At 40.4% G+C, this 19,530-nt stretch overlaps 1 long non-coding RNA gene across 1 annotated transcript in view; it reads left to right on the top strand.

The window, feature by feature from the left end:
* Window positions 1-8,820: 8,820 nt before the first annotated feature.
* The window catches only part of LOC102501400 (uncharacterized), a 55,543-nt gene continuing 44,833 nt past the window's right edge, over window positions 8,821-19,530 (top strand). The window contains exon 1 of the long non-coding RNA XR_334923.1: window positions 8,821-9,214. This is a non-coding gene — a long non-coding RNA (uncharacterized LOC102501400). The remainder of the gene's footprint in view (window positions 9,215-19,530) is intronic.

Here is a 19,530-nt window from a genome sequence, read left to right as displayed (position 1 = left end):
TTCACATGCTTTGTCATTCTTACATGACTCACAGGCCCCCCAATGAATTAACAAGTCATTTTCATTTACTTGTTTCTTTGTTTCTCCAGGGAAATTGTGTACATCAGGGCCTTACATGTTTTTTTTTTTTTAATTTATTTGTCTGTTTGTTTGTTTGTTTTTAATTTGACCAGAGAGAGCAAGAGGAAGAGGGAAAGTGAGAAAACAAGCCATCAGGTCCAGGACTTGAACTGTGGTCAGCCATGTGGGAGTCCAGCACCTTAAACACCATATCACCTGCTGGCCCCTTAGGTCAGTTTTTAACTTGACATGTCTGGTAAAGGTTATCACTTCAAGTGGAGAGAATTCAGTTCTTTTGTGCTACACAAAAATATTTTTCTTCAGGTGGTAAAGTGTGGAGGGGAGGTTAGCTAACACTAAAATCTCAAGTTTGAGTTCAAGGCTGTATTTCTGAATGTGAGCAAGGTGCTGGCATTCCAACTGTGCAATTAGTTGTTCTCTCTCATTTTCTTGAACGAGAATTCAAAAATTTTAGGTAAGAACAAAGACTCAATCTTGTTTTTCCCTTACAACTCCAGTAACAGGTATTTACTAATTGTAAACTATGTTTCAAGATATTTATGAGCATTATGCCATTTAATACTCAAACTAGTACTGCAAAGAAGCATTAATTACTGTCTTCGTTTTGTACATGAGGAAACCAAGGCTCAGATCAAGACTCAGGTAACTTGCCAGAGGTCACATAGTGAAACTGGAAGCAAAACTCATACTCAGGAGCAGAGGTTTAATCTATGTGCAGGAGTCAGCAGGTGGTGTGGTGGTTAAGGCACTAGACTCCCACATAGCTGACCATGGTTTGTAGTCCCTGACCCGGTGGCTTGAAAATCATGCCTGATATATATACGTGAGTGCCTAAAAATTCCAGGAGGAGAATGGGGGAGAGAGGATTACAGTGTGTACATCCCTCTGGGGGTGATTTCTCATTTTCCTTCTTTCTGTCTCTTTCTGTATCTCCCTTGAGTAAGTGCACACATCCTATGACAAAAACCTACCAAAAAAACCTGTATGTATTCTATATGGTCATAAAAGAAGTGTTAAAAAGCACCAATACCTATGTGGAACAAACTACTCAAAGTTAAATATATGTTCTAAAAAAGCTTAATTTTGCTAGCATACAGTAAGTGTTTGAAAGGGACTGCTAGGGTTTAGTAAGACTGAGCCTAAGTAGAACATTGATACAAGCAGTCTCTCCATTTACCATGACCATTTTTTGTCCACATCATCTTTGGCAAGTCCCTAGTTATCTTCAATGCATTCAGAAACTCTGCCACTAGAGTTCATTTATCATGACAACCAGTAGATAGAATTAGCTCAAAACTAGAAATTCTTGTGCTCTCACAGATAACTCTCACACTGGCACTGGGACCACAGCTGGGCTAAGCTTGGTGTGTTAACCTCAAACACAATTCATGTTCATGTAAGTTGAATTTCTCCTCAAATAGCTGCAAGTTATAAAGTATCATTTTGATCAGATCTTCTCCAAGTATTTAGTAGTAAAAGACCAATTCTCCATGTTGCCAGGTTTTCAAAAACTACTTTCCTTCTCGTGATTGGTCATTTTAGGTGAAGGAAAAAAGAAAAAAATCCCAAATAAACAGCAACTTTTACCATTTTCATCTTTGTTATATTGTTATCGTAACCCAACAGGGAAAGACTAAGTCAGTTTCAGTATGTGGCATGAAGCCTGCTGCAATATTGATGATATAATATCAATCATGATGATAAGTTCCTCTGTTATCATTATATAAATATTATTTTATAAGCTTTAATAAGATGCTTGAGCATTTAAGATGAATTCATGCCAAATGCATGGGACATATTTTTCGTAATTGTTCTTGTCCCTTGGGTCAGTAATACAGTTTATAATCATCATAAAATTTCACTCTTAATTCCTTTTAATTTATCAGAAGGAAAATATGGATGGTTATTATCCAATTAAAATACTCCTGATGCTTTTAAGGTAAACATTATGGGATTTTTGGAGTTCCACTGAAGATAATTAAAAAAAGAAAGAGCAGCTGCATGGCGTCAGAGTGTTTTGAAGTGCTCTGAGTGTGTGGAGACAGTCCGCGGTTCACTAGCACCCTGTTCACACCTGTCTTGGTCTCATACCGTCTGTGATGCAGGCAAGGAATGGCTGGAACATGTCACCCACGTGAAAGGTGTAGAAGCATGTGACTAGAGATAAAACGTCCATTTGGTAGCTACAGAATCAATCCGATGCTTACACTTGACCTAGAGTTTGCTGAGAGCAGGAAGTAAAGACAGGGTCAGCAAAAAACTTGAGAGACATGCATGAATCTGAGTCTACCTCCTTGACTGACATAGTACCACTTGCTTTGTGAGCGATACAAGAGGGATGGCTTCTCTGTGAGGGTGTTTGCCAAAGGTGTTTTCTCTAGGTGATGCACATGCTACTGGCTAGAGAGCAACGTGACAGATGCCTCTACGCAATCACATCACGTAGGGCAAACTCTGTTACAGAGGCTACAATTTCTTCCAGAAAATAATGGATCAAAGTGATTAATATAGCCACAACAAGAAAATACATAGTCATCAAAATTACATTCCAACTCATGAAAAAGTATTACAAAGAGAATTTAGCCTGACCATCCGTCCTTGGACACACCCAATTTTACTTTCTTCTCTCCTGGATCATCATCTTAAACCAAAGCTGAATTTAAATCTTTATTTTTTTCTCCTCTTATCATATACCTTCTTAATTTTAAATATTCATATGTCCAGTTCTTGGAACAAAAGAAGTCTCCAAAGTTCATAAACTTCTAAATAGTTACTTAATATCAATCTGAAAGCACTGTTGATCAGAGGCACTGTGAAGATGCTTCATTTGTGCCAAGACTTTCAGACAATTGGTGAGCTTCTTCAAAAATTGACAAGTTCAGTCTTTGCAAGGAGAGCACAGGACTAGCTGATGGACATGGTTAAGGCAAACAGAGTTATTTAAATACATGCAAACAGCTTTCATTTACTGTTGGGTCATAGCTTGCAAAGAGCTTGAGCATGCACTTGGAATAGCATTTAGAAAAAACATAACCAGATCTACCATGCCAAGGAACAATTCACAGTTGTCTCCTAATGTATTATTTGTGAATGATATTTCCTTTTTGAATAGGCAAATTTTCACTAGAAATATTTAACTAGATCACCATCACAAAAGGTGATGAAACAATGTGCATGCTTTAGTAAAAATAATGCCACATTTTTGAAAGGACATGTGTTGGCTTATTAAATGGGTTTCACCCTCTGTAGCACTTTGGCACCAGTAACTGTGTTTGCGCTAGCAAAACTCTAATGTTTGTGCACTAGTTACTCCGGTTCTTAAAAGCTATAAATTTTGATATATGACTCCTTGTTATGAAAGCCTAGCTCTTTATGGCTTCACCCAGGTAACTGTATGGCTTCAGGCTTTTCTTTTAGGCTCTCTGACCTAGAGGAATGAAGCTGGGAACACTGGAACTGCAGGCACTGACTTGTAAAGGGGAGTCCCACAGCGGCAGGTATCATAGCACTCAGTGGACTGGGTGTAGCCAGGATCATGGACGTCTTTTCAAAGGACGAAGCCCCAGCCCTTAAGAAAGCTCGCCTAACAGGTGACAAACTGTTGTACTTCAAAGACAGGAAGTCCCTTCAAACAGTAAACTGTACAGACACAAAATTACCTACTTTCAGGAAAATGTGAAGCCAGTGGTTCAATGTCATGTTTGCTCCGGTTTAATGAAGCGTATTTGGTGGGATTAACTTGTCCTGAGGACCCCTACTTGAAGTAGATGCCAGCTTTTCCCACTGGAAACCCATATTTTCAAGATCTTTAAAAAAAATCACTTGAGTTCACATCAGTCTGAAGTTACTCTGTGAAGACTTTCTCTGGGCCAGTTTTCATCCTTAAAATTAGTCTGGCTTAAAATTACGATTACTCAAAATGTTTAAGAAAACTCTATGACTATCTTTTAAAGTCTTCCTGAACATCAAAACTAAGGAAAGGCATCATTTAGGGTTTGCAAGAGATCTTAGAAGTACTTCAATATCGAGGCTCAGGATTGCCCAGTAGTTTTTCTCAGTTCAGAATGCAAGGTCTAGAAGGATTTCTTGCCCCTTTCCAGAAGTACTTAGGGCTGCGACTATAGCAGTTTAAACCATGGGTCAGTACTAAATTCCTGTCCAATTCGCTCAGAATAAAGGGAAGGGTGGGGAGGGGGATGCTCAACGGGGGGCAGAGAAACAGTCGTGCTACTTTCTTATCACGAGGGCCTCTGTTCCTCCAGCACTCTGAAGTACAGAACAAATGTGTAAGCAGGGAGGAAATGGATGGGCACAATTTAACCTCATCTTAGTACAAAAAATTGTCCTGGGTTTACATTTTCAAAAAGCAAAAATCCAAAAAGGGTTGAAACTGCAAAATTCCTGGGAAACCCAAAAATCCACATTCCATAGTTTTATCAATTTAAACCTCTCTGAACAAGGTAAAAATAAACTCCCTGCTTACAAAGCAAGTCAACTTATTTTGTATGTACAGCTATAAACTGTTTGCAAGGCTCCTAAGTCAGGCGCACAGGATGAATTATGAATGGAGTTAGCCAGCTTGACTTGGAATTTCCTCACTTTTACTGGTCTTTAAACAAGATTTTTATACATTCATATGTAATCGATGGGACCAACACATAAAATGGCCCTTCACATAAAACACTCTGTCTTAGAGTGATTTTGCAGTTAAGGAAACTTAAATATGAACTTCTAATGTGAAAAAAGTAGTTTATACATGGTGCTTTAAAACAGATCTGGAAAACTGATGAGCTGACCATAAGATTTCTGTCAGAAACTGAAATTAAGTTTATATTTTAAAATACAATTTTAAACGCTTGCTTTCTTTCAAAAGCCAATCTGCTTCTCATCTTCTTAGCTTTAGTCACCTTAAAAATACATAAATTTAGTATTTGGCTATTGAGTTTTAAAGTTGCAGGGTATAATAATTTAGATCCATAAATACAGAGCACACACACACAAAATCCTCCCTGAGTGCAAAACTACCCTTAAAATGATCATCCAAAGAAGCCAATGCAGCCCATCCTGATTTAATTTTGGCTGTTACTTATTTAATACCTTAATATATTGTCTTCCATATAAAACTTGAATGCTCTTAAACGTTTCCTACAAACTGGTATATCTAAATTGATTTTAATTGCAATTTGTGTGCATTAATAAAAAAAGAGATTGGGACCATTGCCAAACTTTATAGAGAGAAACAAACCTGGGTTGTTTTATACTCCAACAGAGCACATGTTTAATAAATGGATTCTATGTACATAAGTGGAAGATTAATACAAAATACTTCACAACTTTTGATGTGGAAAGTAAAATGGAACAAATTTCAATGCATTTTTGATCATATAGCTGATATAACTAAATATTTGGAACATTTAAAAGACAGATACTAGTTAAAATCCACAGGAAAATTTTAAAGTTTAAAAAGCAGTTGGAGAAAAGACTTTCTAACTTAGGACATACTTGCTGCGTTATCAGGGTCTATAGATTTCAGTAATAAAACGTGTTTATAAACTTCCCTTGTCTTTTTAAGTCCCTCAAATATATAGAGGTTCAAGAATATTTTCCTATTTTTTCAAAATACATTAAAAAGATGATATCCACTATCTTGACAGAACTCTGCTAATAAATTTTTAATAACTGATTATAACATAGGAAGAACAAAAGTCTCTGAATTTTTTTTGACAAGGAGAAGGATGGCATAGGAAAACCACTTTAAAATGTTTTATATTAATTTAAAATGTGCAAATTCACAAGTTTCTCCACAAAAATCTTTGATCTCACAATTTTATAGACTGCATTTACAAGCTTAGAAATCCTCTTTTCTCCATGAAACTCCTTGAATACGGTTATTTAATCTCACTAAAAGTTTTTTTTTAATTACTTGTAGCAATCACATCTCTAGATGGACAGAGCTAAAAATAATAATTGTGATGTTTTGCTAGTTATGAAAAACACTTTTTGAAGGGCAGGTGAACCTCAATCTGAAATGTGAACACAGAATAAAATAATACAAGTATAAAGTTTCCTCTTGAAGTTTGTAAAGAAAGAAAGGCTTTTGATAACATTTAAACAAATGCAACACCTTTATTCTGAACTATTGAGAAAATTCTAGGTCGTTCGAAATCTGTTTCTGTACTTCCATAAATGTACCTAACTCTACATTTTCAAAGGCAATACTGACGAAGCACACACTCACAACTGCACTCTGCAGGGAGTGTCTGAAAGGCAAGTCACTCAGTGTCATCTGTCCCTTCCCCAGGGTTAGGTACTGAGTCAAGATGGAATTTTATTATTTATATCCGTTCCCATAAATTCTGTTTTTATTAGCTCTCAAAGCCTTTTAATAGCCAATGTCAAACCACATTTAAGTTGACTTGTTTGCTTTTTTAACGGTGATACTCCAGGCTAATACAAATACTTTGCAAAAGACAATAAACAGGAACATCTTTTTCATAGGCTCTGTAACAAAACAAACCAGAAAGTCTAAAACATGGAGCTTCAATTCCCACTGTAAACTGTTGTATTTATGGCAAGCTACAAGTATTCGGTGAATATCACTTATCAGACATCTTCGGATGATCCATTTGTCCTTGAACATTAACCTACCCTTCTCAAAAGCAAATGCCTTTGCCACCTGGAAAATTAAAAACACAAGACGTCCTCATCGTAGCCTGTGCGCGCCTCCACTGGACACTGGAATTACGTGGTAACTTTAACTTACCTCTTCTAGGCTTTAGTAACAGGTTTACTTAATTTTTTTTTTAACTTTCTATCAAATGCTAATTCTTAAATGTAGCTTAGAACCTTGGACATCTCTGAGGATAAATGATGTCAAGAAACGTGTCACTGCCCATGGATTTCCTCTTTCACTAACTTCTAATTACCGCACTCTTCTGACCGCAGCGTTAGCATCATTTCCAAGGGCCAAGCAAGTCCTGGCACGTTATCTCGGGCTGAAAAGCATCCCTCTTTCATTGGGCACCTTGACCGACATCTTTCTGCCTAGAAGACAAATACTTTTCACATCTCGCACCCTTCTTTACAAACCTGCGCGGGACTTTCGAGGGGAGGGGGAAGCAAGACTTTGGTGGGAGCTGCTTTTCTTCAGCAAAGCCAGGGCAGACAGCAAAGGCGCAGGCTGGGCGTTCGAGCCATTTCCTGCGGATTCCAGAGTCCACTCGGAGCAGTGTGGAGAGGAAGTCGGGCTTCTTTTCCAGGCGGAGCCTCCACTGTGGGCTCTGGGGAGACCCCCGGGTCTTGGCCAGACGCCGGTCCGCACTTGCGAACCTTGGTAACGACCCGGAGCCGGACGCGTGGGTTCGAGCCCCAGGCAGGCCACCCAGCGTTAGAGGGGTCGCCGGGACACTGGGCACTCTGAACTCCGGAGGGAGAGCTGGGCAGGGGAGAACTCGCTCCCGGAGCTACGGTGTCCTACCCGGGAACGCACTTGCACCCGCAGCGCGACCGCAGACCTGCCGCAATTTTCACCGGAGCCACGCGCGGAGCCGGACGTCGGCTCGCTGGTTCCTCGGTTGCCGTGGGCGGGGCGGTCAGTCCCAGGGCGCTCGCCTGGGGGCCCCACCCCGTTCCCCGGGGTTTAGCACCGCACGGGACAGCGCGTCCTACTCCCGGACCCTGAATCAGACTGGGCGGCAAAGCGCGACTTACACTTTATTTACCTCCGTTTTGGAAAAAACGTCGCGGGGGGGAGAGGGGACCTCACTGTAAATATGATTTCGAGGTGGGGCGAGGGCTAGGCGCGCGCGCGGCTCCGCGGGGCGGCGGCGGCGGCGGCGTGGGCGCCCTTGCGGGGATTCCCGGTCTCGCAGCGCGCCCTAGTGGACGCCTTTCCCTCGCCCGCTCCCCCGTGACGCTCCTGCGTCTCCCTGCGCTCATTACAATCTGCAATATATTATTTCTCCCGAAGTATTGACAATGTGTGAGACTCCAGTAACCCCAGAGCTCTCGTCTGTAATCAGCACATTTATTCACATTTAGGGGGGAAAATCCGAATTAAATCTCCGTGACCCTGATTGGGTTACTGTGTCATTTTCCCTGGATCCTCTTTTAAATCCACTCCACACTGCTTCTCTGTCTATTACATGCTAATTTAATTTTACTGTGGACGATATTTTCAGCATTTGCTGAGGACAGTAAATTTTGTAGTTTATGTTATTTCACTTTTTATGACTTTTTAACACTTAATAAAATTTTATTAGAGCACTTTTGTGTTTACAAGGCCACAAAACTCTTGGCAGGTTGTCAGAAGTCCTTTTTATTATGATCCTACTGATATACTGCGAGTAATGAAATAATCATGTCCAGAAATGTATCAAAGGCCAGAGGGATTATCCCACTTAATAGCTCCACAGATGCGCCCAGAGGAATGCGGACTCGGGCAGGACGGGCTGAGAGGCTGCGGGAGAAAGCTGGCAGCCCCCGCTCGTTCTTTACCATTTCGGTTGCTTTCCTAAAAGGCTACATGCAGGGTCATGTGACTTTCTGCGGTCTCAATAAAAAAAAAAAAAAAGAATTTATTCTATTGCAAAATGTGCTTTTCTTTTTATTCTCCTTGTGCGGGCATTTAAGGCTGTTCTAGTGGCAGTGGGGCTGGCTCAGCATATCCGTGTCAGTCACTTTCCTCTCAATTCTAAGTGTACTTTTGTGGCATTTAAGCAGCGATGGTGACATTGGTGTTGAGGTGTGCGGCTTCAAGAGCGCACACCGAAGGCGTTGCAAGGGATCCAGAGGGGCAGGAGGCGTCTTAAAGTCCTTCCCCTCTTGCCAAACAACGCCTTTGGCTGTTGCTTTTTTATTTTATTCTGTTTTACAAAAGAGGGAAACAGTGACCTGAGGATTCTGCTTTCTGCCTTGTATTAGGGAGCCACAGTACGCTGCTTTTCTTGTATTTCATTTTTTGATAAGACTTGCTATGAGAAGGATGGAAATATGACAGCTTTTGATTTCTTTTAAAAATATTTGCTTTTTTTTTTTAATTACAAAAGTAGAGTATGTGATCATATAACACACTGGCGTTCAGTTCATCCTTCCTGCAAAAGAAGGCCATTGTACTTCCTGACCTGAAAGCAAGGTGGGTGGCTTTGTTTTATCATCAACTTTTCTCTCTCCAGCTTCATAGTTCTCTTTTTCTGCGGCTTCCTAAACAGTGTGCCAAAGGGATAAAAGAGATGAGGAGTAGACTCGTAAATGGAGTAATTTTGGAATTGCTGTTGCTGTGTCCATCCGCAGCACGTGTTCTCCTAAACTTTGGCTTTAGAGGACCTTGGCAGTGGTCTCCACGTGTGTGTGTGTGTGTGTGTGTGTGTGTGTGTGTGTGTGTGTTTTGTGTTCCAACACAGCACATTCAGATGTTGTAATCTGTCATCATTTACAGCGACCCCTGGGAAACACGCGCCTCTCTCTGGATTGCCTTCCCCCCACACGTGTGTGTGTGCACTCTTGTTCAGGTGTGTACATAAGGCTCTCACGAGGGCTCTTGGATTTCAACTTCAAGAGAGTAGTTTTGTGCCTCGTATGGCATTTGCTTGCTGTGGACCAAACTCAGCACCTGATTGAATACTCTAAAGGCCCACGATGGTGGTGTTCTTAAAGGAACATAGAAAGGACTGCACCGGTCCCTTACTTTATTAATTAATTAATTAATTTATTTATTTATTTTGTCCTGACACTGCTGGGGCAGCCACTTTTCTCCATTCCCTGTGTCTCCCACTTGCGAATATGAGTTCTTCTTATTTCTCTTTTTTCAAGTGATTTTTCTAACAGCTGAAGAAAGGGGAAAGGGAGTGATGTTAGGCTCCGAGTGAACAGCCTTCCTCCATCCTGGTGCTCACTGATGGTTGGTGTTCTTTGCCCTTTACCACGAGAAACACAAGACAAGGCAGAGTCGAGGGTTCGGATTTTAGCCCTTTAAATATCAGTTTTACAGAAGGGAATTTATGCCTAAGTGCAGGAGCCAAGAGGAGCACATTCATTTTCACTCTGTTATAACGTGACAGTTCCATTTTATAAGTAATTTGTGTTTAAGACAATTTAAATAATACTCCAAAGGCTGCAATAACTTTCAAGTTAGAAATCTGTTTTATTAGATTATGAAGTAAACCTCCCCTAAGGTAAATATTTTTAATGCTTCCAATGATGTAATTCTCATTCAGAAGGTTGAGAGACTGGCTTCAGCACACGCAGTAGCTGACGATACACAGTTCAGCCCATGAGAGGCCTTCGGGAGTGTCCACACTGCTATGATGTCTTCTGAAGTCTTCAGTGTGGAAAGTAAAGTGAAGCCCCAGTCTTATCATCTAGGAAATCTGTCTTTGAAAAGAGGAGTAAGGACATAAGTCCGAGTCGTGAAATGACCTGGTAAGCCCAATGCTATTAGAAAGCAGGAGGACTCGGGATTATAAGGGCAACCCCCAGAACTACTTTGCCAGTTGGAGACTCCATGCTACTGACAATGGACAGCTCTCCAGGGGAAGTCGTGTCCAATGGATGTTTCACTTTTCCCAGGGGGTTTTATGCCGTATTCTTCATTAGCAATTTGCTTGTAAAGTTTTGGAGGAAAGAGAGAGTGAAATTTTGGGAGCTCTCCAATTTGGGGAGGTATGGTAAACCAATCTAATATGCCATTCCTATCAAAGCACTGTACATTCTGATCAATAAACAGCAGTTGTAAGCACTGGCTGAATCTTTTGCATACATTCTTTCACTTTATCTTTATACCGATGTTCAGGATGATACTTCTCAAATCCCTATTTTACAGGTAAGGAAGATGAGACTCAGAGGAGTTGAGTGACTTTCCCAAGATCACACGGCTGTCGGGTTGTCGGAAAAGTCATGGTGCATTTTTTGCATAGAAAAACACAGAAGAAATGTGTCACGACTTTTCCAACAACCCAATAGTGAGTGACAGATCTGAGAATTTAACCCAAGTCTATGGGAATGTAAAACCTATGCAGTGCGCTCTCCTCCACACTGCCTCCCAATCTGCTTTGCCTTACAGAGCCCTATGCGATTCTTAAAATTATCGTGTAAACTGTAATGAAATTGGAAATGAACGAAGCTGGGACACAGACCATCACCTGAATCACTGGGAATATTGTGCAGTGATCGCGCTCAGGGCAGGGTGAGACACCGGCCTGCCTCTCGAGCCTTGCCTATCCTCAGTGCATTTCACTGCTATAAGCAGATGTGTCAGCAGAGCCAGAGAGAGAAGTCAGGGTTATGTTTTCTCCCTTTGGAAAAATATGATTCAGCTGAATTTATCTCAACTAGTATTAAAACATCAAGTGAACAGATTTACAAGGCAATTAAAGACTAAGAAAGCAGAACTCAGACAAGTGGGTGGCAGAGCAGTTTTTCCTTTTAACCACAAGTTCTTTATGGACTTCAAAAATACTCATTCTCCCAAGATACTTGGTGGGTGTTGTGTTCATTTCAGGGAACGAAGAACAGCCTAAGACAATGAAGAAACCTTGAGCCACGTACAGGTTATTTAACGAGCAAGCAAAGAGTAATGTAGGAAGGCTCCTCTTTAATCACGTATTGATTCTGCACCCTAGAAACAAGACTCTCCCCAACACACACACACCCCAAGAGAAAGCTATGAAGCACACAAGTTGTTCCAGGGAATGTTCAATAGCCCCTTGGTATAAAAGCCACCCAGGAATAAATTTCAAAAGTGGATGATAGTTACCTGGTACATTCCATTACTTTTCTTAAGAAGAAAAGGCTCCGTCCTGGGTTTAGTGACACTCTAACCACAGCCAGAACAATTAGAATTAATCTTTGACTTGCAGCTTGCTACTGTGATTGCTGGGAGAGAGGGAGGAAGGGGGAAGGAAATAAGAGACACTACTGAAGAGCTCAGGACCCCAGAGACCAAGCTGACCGCGTAAATTCAGAAACCGCAGACTCGGAGGCTGGCTTAGCTGCTCAGGAATCCAGGAAAACACCAGGTTTTGGTGGCTTTTCTGGGTGAGAGTTCTGGGGTTTACCATTTCTCGGGCATGTGTGACTCGAGGCATTTACTTTGCCTTTTCCTAAGTTTTCATTTTTGAAAGGGAAAAGTAATCAGATCTTTTGCTAATGAATGGTTATGTTGTACTATAAATAACACCTCCCTAGGGGATATTCAAAGACTTTGATCCTTTTTAATTGGTACATACTAATTGTTCATATTTATGGGATACAGAGTGATTTCTCAGTGCATGAATACAGTGTGTCATGGGCAGGACACAGCCTATCTGTCACCTCAAACATTTATCGTTACTTTGTGTTGGGAACATTCTTTTAGTTATTCTGAAATATGCAATAAGTTATTGTTAACTATAGTTACTCTACTGTGCTATCAAGCTCTACAACTTAGTCCCCTTATCAACTGCAATTTTGTCTTCATTAACCAGTAGCTCTTCATCTGCTTTTCTCCCCTTCGCTTCTTAGCCATTACTAATCAGTATTTTACTTGTAATTTCTATGAATGAAGTCAGCTTACTTCATTTTCACATGAGTGAAACATGTGATTTTTTTCTCTCTCTGTGCCTGGATTATTTCACCTAACAAAATATCTTCCAGGCTCATCCATGTTGCCTCACTTCACAGGACTTCCAAAAGTAATCAGACTTTTAACTCAGTCATGGAGTTTTGGGACTTAAGGCCATATTTAGAGTTAGTTTTGAGCTCTTGACTATGAAGTCCGGATACATTTTTTTATACAGATGAGAAATTTATTGTGTCTTGATGAATATTTGATAAGAATAAGAGAAAACTAAAAATAAGGCATCAACTGCTAAATTCAATTCCACTAAAATAAAAAGGTAGCACTATACTCATTAAAATTGAGGTTACACATTTCTCAAAAGATGGAGGGAATAGATACTCAACCCATGTTGCAGCAGACATAATTTTAAGCCATGAAAACTTTTAAGTACCTCGAGCTATTTTCTTCAAATTTGGCTTGCCTTTCTTTCAGCATATGTGAATTTGCCAAGTACAAGTTTATTGCTATAACCAATTTTGAAAGATAGTACATCTTTTTTGAAAAGGCCTGAGTACTTTTTGATTATTTAATGGAAGGAATGTATGCTTTTCCCTTTTATGTATCTTTCAAACTGACTACTCTGATATAAATAAAATATTTTTTAAATGTATTCACTTTTTTTTTTTTTTTTGCTAAGATCATTCTGTTCCATGGAAGTCACAAGTGATTGCTGAAAAGGATACTGTAAAGGGAATGGTGTCTCAGTTCTAGATTTGATTAACATAGGCAGCTAGCCCAAGAATCAGATCTTATTCCTGAAGTTTCAGAATCTCAAATAAAGCCAGAATAAGCAAGGCCCAAATACAGCCCCCTAAGCAACAAAGCAGGGAGCTTGGGCGGCCAGCTCTCAGGACAGGAAGCCGCTGGAATCTGGTTGCTAGGTAACACTGGTCTTTGGCTGGCAGCAGGAAGATGTCCTTGAGCATGGCTTCCCCTGTGGTTGGCTTTGGACAAGCCCGGAATCTGACTGCCCTCACTAGTGCCGCCCTCCTAGCGGGACCAACCAACCCACGGCGCAGGTGCCACCAAGGGGCACCAGTGGGTCCTGTTCCCTTGGGAGGCTTCCCATACAAAGCCTGCTTTTCTGATGTGCTCTTCTCAAATCGATAAGCATTTTATAGATCTACGCTGAGTCATGAGCATATGGAAAAAACAACTTCCAGTGTGGTGCTTATACCGGGGAGAAATTTACAAAATAAAATTAGGTCCTGGATTATATAAAACATCCTACAAAGGCTGTAAGAAAAAAAGATGGATAAGATAATGGGTTCATGGTAATTAAGAGAGGCTTCTAGAGGAGATGGCTCTGGAACTGGAGAATTTGACTAGGGGAAGATGATTCTGGCAGGGGAGTACCAGGCCTGTGGTAGGGAGCTCTCTGGGGAGGGTGGGGCTTGAGGGCAGTGAACTTGTCTTCCTTACTCACAGAAGCGTCGCCAGCACCTAGAACAGTATGTGGCACAGAGCCTGTGTGCAGGGTTCAAAGGCTGAAAGGACGCAGGAGAATGGAGGTGTGGGAGATGAGTGGCAGAGGCTCAGCAGTTGCTGTTGGTGTTGGAGGGAAAAGCCAGTTGAAAGAATGTTAAAAAAAGAAGGATTCCCTTATTGTACCAGAGTGTCTGCCCAAGAAAATGGAGAGAAATGAGGTGAGCCAGGTAAGGCCCAGCCCAGTTAGGAAGGCTCTTCAAAGCCAAACAGAAAATAACTTAAATAATTAGGGAGCTACTGCAGGATTCTGACTCTGGTCGAGATGAAAGTTTTATGGCTTAGAAATGCCCTTTCAAATGCATTATCTCTCCAATATGTGCAGCTTATTGTATGTCAATTATAATTCAATGAATCTGTTAAAAATACATAATCTCATTACATGCTCAATATTTGGTGAAAGGGACCTTATCGTTATTTCATTTTTATAGATGAGGAAACCGAGACTCAGAAAAGTTCATGGCTTGTCCATGTTTATACATTTCAGATGATGAGAGCCAAGATTTCTGGGTCTGCCTCCACACACCTCACTTGCTTTTTTCCGAAAGCAGCCCTCTGCTGAGGGATTTGGAACAAGGCCGGTCTGTGGCTGGGAGTTCAGCTGGGAGGTAGTGGCAGGTGCTGGTTGTGAAGTGGCCACAGTGATGCTGAGGACTGAAGAAGAAGGTGGGAAAGCAGTTGTCTCTCTCCCCTTCTCGCTTGTTTTCTTCTTTAATATTCATTCACCTCACCTTTCTTCCCTCACTCCTTCTTCTTCCCTGCCATTGTCTCTGATCTCTGAGTGACATGCCACTAAATATCGGGCGTGTGAATTCCCTGACAGTTGTTGTAAGGCCAGCTTTGAGATAATACTTTGCTGGGGACAGGAAAGGGCAGCACTTTTAGGATCTGAAACTCTGAAACATGACATTTTTGGTACCTCTTCCAAGAGATCTGAAGGAAAAGATAAGACAAAGAATGAGATTTGGAGCCCATAAAATATTGCTAAGATTTGGACAATACACTGGCATATTGCATTTCAATTTACACTTAAAAGAACTTTGTCTTCTAGACCTGGTTTCAAATACAATCACCCAACCTCACATGTGTGAGTGAAAATCACTTCAATTTGGACTTGAATATTAGATGGTTTCAACTTCATGAAACTGGACCATATTAGAGACTCAGTATAGTGCTGTGGGCCCTATATATATGGAGAGAGAGAGAGAGACAGAGAAAAGACTCCCCTCCCATGGAGGATGACCACACCATAATCATTTCCATTCTACCTCTCCTTTCGGGATTCTGGGCACATACACATGTGAGCTTAGTGTGTTCCCCTGACCCCCAGGCCCAGGACTCAAACCACATGGCCTTCCATGTGGAATTCAGCTGCCCCAACACTATGCCCATGGATGGTCCCTCAGAACATTTCTACCAATGTGTGTAGAGCCATTCACCAAATGACACTGAAGAGCTTCTTAGTGATTGTTGGCTGAACATCTAAAATGAACAACACCAAATCCAAAGCAAGTTTGTCTCTCCATTGAATCCAGTGAGGATTCTTCATTTTCATGAAGGGTGGTCGTGTTGGCTGCCAAGTGGTGTTAATAAACAAGAATGACAAGGCATGGGTGGTTCTGTGGAGTCTAAGACTACTAGTAGCCTAGCCATCCAATAAGTTGGAGATTCATTTTCATATCTACAATAAGCCAGCTGGAAAAGAACAATCTAGTTAATTAGTGCTTTTATGGAGAACATCTAGGTTGGCAGGAGTTTTTTCATTGAATTCCTTCCTCCACCTCCCGGATGGCCTGGCTAGATCGACGCACTGTTTATAATGCCAGGGTTACCTGACAGTATGTGTGACAGAACCCCTGCTCAGTGCTCTTCTTATCACAAAGCACTCTGCCAACTGCTCTAGAGAAGAGTGGTTTGATCATCTTCTGCCTCTTGCCACTGAGTCTTATAGGTTTTAAAGGCCATGCCAGTGCTGGACCCCAGTTTGCATCATAGATACAGACAAGGAGTATTAGTATTGAGCAGTTGAATATATGCCCAATGAGGATAAAATTCAAACAAATAAGTAAACAAGAGGTTAAGAAGTCTGCTAGAGCGAAAGGTAGTCTTGGTCAGCAAGATATACCTTCCTAAGAGGCATTATACAAATTACTGGGAACAAGAGGCCTCTTCATAATGAAGCCAGACACATACACATCCTTCAGTGTTTTGGGTGTACGTTCAAGGTAAAACAAAGTTTTTTAAAAAAATGTGTGCATAGCAAAGCTGTATTTTTCTTTGTTACCAGATGCTTCTTTCTGAATTCTACCAAGAAAGCTAGTACTTGAGTGTTAATCTTTAACAGGTAGTGAGATCAATGAGAAAGCCCACAACTTCAGAAGTCCCTTCTTCAGCTGAAGCTCAGATAAACCTGGTTAGTACCGATTTTTAGTTTCATACTGGGACTAGTCTCTTCAACAAACCTTCTTACACAGATTATACACTCTGAAAGTCAGATACTATGCCTGTGTTCTGACGTCCTTATTTTAAAAACTTAGCCATGTCAAGCATAGAGTAACTACTGAAGGCTTTGTCCCACCAATGGAAGAACAGTTACCAAGTGACTCCTATGTATTGAAACAGGAGGGATTGAAATGACAAAACATGGGTCCTGCCTTCTTGCTGTTCACAACTAATTTTTCAGGATGGTTTTGTACTCACCAGAAAAAAGTAGATTTCAAGGCTGCTAATGCTCTTTTTATATTCAATTGACTGGCTGTTTCAAAAATTGACTGTGTAAGGCACTAAACAGAGGCACAGTTCCCTTCTGAGAAAAAGGAGAAAGAGGAAAATAAAAACAGCTTTACATCAGACAAATTCTGATCATTTCTTCCTTAAGTGTATAGCACCTCCAGTCACTAATGGTTGTAAGAGACTTTGGGGACACTAATTTTAATGCGCCATTTCCTACAGGTCTTGTTAATTCCTAAGACCATCTGTAAGACGTTATTGTATTTGGTTGTCTTAAGCAATATTTTTTAAGCAAGACATTTAATTAGTGCTTGTTAAGATGCTTCCAATACTTTGGCCACTTCTTTCACCCCTGTGGTTTCTTCTTGGTCAGCATGTTTTCTGGAAGTGTTGTTTCCGGGAAAGGGCGTACGATGCTTCTGTGCGGAGAGCTGCTATGTGAACTCACACGAGACAGTCTACGACGGCAACTGAAGAGACCGTCAGACCAGCTGTGCAGTCAGAGGGCCTCCGTGTTCACAGCAGCGATGTTGAAAGGCCTCTGGTTTCGATATTTTTAAGGAAAGTTTTGACCTCAAAATAAGTTTGGAACCAATGGCTATAAGAGTACACACTGGAGCCTGAGGGATAAATATCACAAAATGTGTAGTACCACATGTAAGCACTTTTGTAAAAACTTCATAAAAAGCATTTCACCTGAAAGGATAGAATTTTCATTCACTCTGAGACATTATGAAAGCTGCAAAATAGATTATGTGTCCAAAATACAAGGGGTATTCATAGAATATGCATATTATGAAAAATGATTCCTGGATTTCAAAACGATTTTTTCACCAAAATGAACTCATTTTAATTCTGTGTTCCGTGAAGTTTTTGAAGTCCCTTCATAAATATGTTAAAGATCGTTGTATTATTTTTGCAGAAATTTAATACCACATTAATTGAAATTTCAAACTATTTTACAAAGTGAGATTTGTGTGGATAAATATAATTACAAAATTTTATTGATCTATATTCAGACTCAAATGGCTGCATAGTTTATGAATTAGTTTATGAATCGCAAATGCATACTAATCTGGCTATACAAAAGAATAGAATTTTAAGAAAATATAGAATCTGTGAAAATGAAGAAAAGAAGTATATTTATTGTAGATAGGTTAAAAATATTATATAAACTCCCAAGAGAATTTACTTATATTTTTTCCAAAACACATATTTAAGGGGAAAAATTTCATGCTGGTTATTGCTTTAATAATAATTAAAGCAAATTTCCTTTTCCTTTGAATTGTAATGGACTCCTCTAAGGTAATACTTGATTAAGGAGGAAGTATAATCAATGTAATATAGAATTAGCCAAATTATTCAATCTCCATATTCCACATACAAAGTAATTTGCATCAGAATGCCTTTTACCTCCCTAATCTAAAAATTTAAATATATTAAGGTTTCCGTGAAGGATTAGCATTTGTCACTGGGTGTCAAACATTTCCTGCTGGGCCCTCAACCACTAAGGAGCTTTTAGTTTGGGAGTAGGCCTTAAAAGGGAAGGGAGAGGGAAAGAAGAGCAGAAGGGGCCTTGTTGGCCAATTCTATATTTTTTTTAAGAATTATTTTATTTAACTTTATTTATTTATTTTGATTTGAGCAGAGAGGGACAGAGCGGGAGAGAGAGAGAAGGAAAGTGAGAAAGCATGCTGCCAGGTTCGGGACTCGAACCACAATCAGCCATGTGGGAGTTCAACGCCCTTAACCACCACACCACATGCTGGCCCCTAGTTGGCCAACTCGTGACATCTGAAATCTTTATCACAGCAACTTTTTCTGCTCTGGTTGATGATTTGTGTGTGGTATTATTGTTTACCCGCATATCAGTCATTGGACTCACTGTTTAGATGCAAAGGCCTGAAGACCATCTGCAATCTTGATGGCTAGCTGGAGCAGCCGAGGCAGACATCTGGCTGTCAGTTATAATTGCATCCCTGCTCCTAAAGCTGTTGTTAGATGCTCCTGATTCCCTTTGAACATACTGTGGTGATGCACCAGTTTCAAGTCATTGATGTGAGAGACCAAGTGAATTCCTGGCTTATGTCTAGTTGGAAACAAGATTTATGAAATGAAAAGGGGAACCCATTTTGCTGGAAGGGTGGCTGATTTTGTCTATAGTGGGTTCTTAACGATACAGCAGTTTCCTCTGTATCCTGTTCAACTCACTCTTTGAACATGGAGAGAAATAGTGCATCCCCAAATTATTTTCATGGTGTTGCCATGTTTACTGTTTCCTGTTGTCTTTGCCTGAACGTGTTTTTAACAAAAATTAAGGTTGAGCATAAAAACATTTGAGGCAGGAGATGAAAGGAGTTGTTATTATGTTTCCTTTCCAGGTTAACTGGTCACCTTTGATTTAAACATTATAGTCTTAAGACAGGATATGACACCAATTAAAGACATGAAACTTAATTTTTGGGCTAAATGATCACATAATCATTCTTATGGTATCTGGTTAAGGGTTACTGACATGACATTTATTCCTCAGCCACGATCCTAAATTTACTGGGCTGGCTTTATTTAAGATACATGGGGCAACAAATATTAGTGCACGTAAAAGCCCACCAATGTCTCAAAATTGTAAAGCAGCTATT

This window comes from Tupaia chinensis, unplaced genomic scaffold, assembly GCF_000334495.1.
Source record: "Tupaia chinensis unplaced genomic scaffold, TupChi_1.0 Scaffold000314_1, whole genome shotgun sequence".
Classification (NCBI taxonomy): Eukaryota; Metazoa; Chordata; class Mammalia; order Scandentia; family Tupaiidae; genus Tupaia; species Tupaia belangeri.
The sequence above is the reverse complement of the archived record's forward strand: the minus strand, read 5'-3'. Positions and strand labels throughout refer to the sequence as shown.